This window comes from Lathyrus oleraceus, chromosome 2, assembly GCF_024323335.1.
Source record: "Lathyrus oleraceus cultivar Zhongwan6 chromosome 2, CAAS_Psat_ZW6_1.0, whole genome shotgun sequence".
Classification (NCBI taxonomy): domain Eukaryota; kingdom Viridiplantae; phylum Streptophyta; class Magnoliopsida; order Fabales; family Fabaceae; genus Lathyrus; species Lathyrus oleraceus.
Genome location: NC_066580.1, coordinates 365,109,053 through 365,110,866, shown reverse-complemented (window position 1 = coordinate 365,110,866; position 1,814 = coordinate 365,109,053). Strand labels below are relative to the sequence as shown.

Here is a 1,814-nt window from a genome sequence, read left to right as displayed (position 1 = left end):
TAGCTTCTGTAAACGGAATTGTGACGTTTAATTGTTTTAGTAGGTCGACAAATTTTTTAAATTGGCCCGCATCTTTGGTTTTAATAAGCCTTTGAGGGTAAGGGATAGGTGGTTTATAAGGTGGTGGAGGTACATAAGGTTCCTTCTTTTCTACGGTTTCCTTATTACTCTCTTCCTTTTCCTTAGGTTCACTTTCCTCCTCAGTTGACTTTTTAGAGTTTTGGTTTTCTATCCTTGGGTCAGACGGTCCTTCCACTTCCGTTCCACTTCTCAGTATAATTGCATGAGCGTGGCTTCTTGGGTTAGGTTGGGGTTGGCCAGGAAATGTACCAGTTGGGGCAGCAGTAGGCGCTTGTTGTTGAGCTACTTGTGAAATTTGCGTTTCCAGCATTTTGTTATGAGTAGCCAGGGCATCTACTTTACTTGCTAGTTGTTTAATTTGTTCGCCAGTGTGTACATTCTGGTTTAAGAAATCTTTATTGGTTTGCTGTTGAGAAGCTATAAAGTTTTCCATCATGATTTCCAAGTTGGATTTCCTAGGGGCGTTATTGTTAGGTGTAGATGGAATCGGCTTCTGATATCCCGGAGGTATAGCTGGGGCTTGATTTGGAGATTGTCCAGGTGCGTATAAAGCATTATTACTCTTATATGAAAAATTGGGATGATTCTTCCAATTTGAGTTATAGGTGTGCGAGTAGGGGCTTCCTTGAGCATAGTTTACTTGCTCCGCTTGGATTCCTGTTAGGAGTTGACAATCTGCAGGAGTGTGACCTTGGATTCCACAGACTTCGCAATTCTGAGTTATGGCAACTACGGTGGCTGGAGGTGATACATTTAAACTTTCAATTTTCTGGACCAGAGCATCCACTTTTGCATTAACATGATCAAGGTTACTTATCTCGTACATGCCAGTTTTCGTTTGAGGTTTTTCCACCATTGTTCGTTCGCTTCCCCACTGATAGTGGTTTTGAGCCATGCTTTCGATAAGTTGGTAAGCATCAGCATAAGGTTTGTTCATTAGTGCACCACCTGCGGCGGCGTCTATTGTTAACCTCGTGTTATACAGGAGACCATTATAGAAGGTATGAATTACTAACCAGTCTTCTAAACCATGGTGTGGACAAAGTCTCATCATGTCTTTGTATCTTTCCCATGCTTCGAAAAGAGACTCGTTATCTTTCTGTTTAAATCCATTTATCTGGGCTCTTAACATAGCTGTTTTGCTTGGCGGAAAATATCGAGCAAGAAAAACTTTCTTCAACTCGTTCCATGTGGTGACTGAGTTGGAAGGAAGAGATTGAAGCCATCTTCTAGCGCTATCTCTTAGTGAGAAAGGAAAAAGACGAAGTCGAATTGCCTCTGGAGTGACACCATTAGCTTTAACAGTATCAGCGTATTGGACAAATACGGATAAATGAAGGTTAGGATCCTCGGTAGGATTTCCAGAGAATTGGTTCTGTTGCACTGCCTGCAACAGTGAAGGTTTGAGTTCAAAGTTGTTTGCTTCGATTGCGGGTGGAGCAATACTTGAATGCGGTTCATCTTGCGATGGAGCGGCGTAATCTCGAAGAGCACGAGCTGGTTCTGCCATCTCGGGTATCGAATGGAAAATATTTTTGAAATCGGGAAGTTCAACAGGAGGTAGATTGTTTGCAGCACGATATTCCCGAATTCATCGTAAGACTCGGAGATATAGTTCGATATCGTTGATTCGTAAGTAGAATGGCTCGCCTTGTGAGCGAGTGCGTGGCATACAAATCAATGAAAGAAAGAAAAGAGAAAAGAAAAGCCTTAGTCTCTACAGCGTAACAGAA

The 1,814-nt window shown here is 42.2% G+C and overlaps 1 non-coding gene across 1 annotated transcript; it reads left to right on the top strand.

Annotated features, from left to right (window-relative positions):
* The first annotated feature begins 1,106 nt into the window (after nt 1-1,106).
* LOC127125155 (small nucleolar RNA R71) lies at nt 1,107-1,213 on the top strand. The gene has a single exon (XR_007804613.1). It is a non-coding gene; the product is annotated as a small nucleolar RNA R71 (small nucleolar RNA).
* Nucleotides 1,214-1,814: the final 601 nt, after the last annotated feature.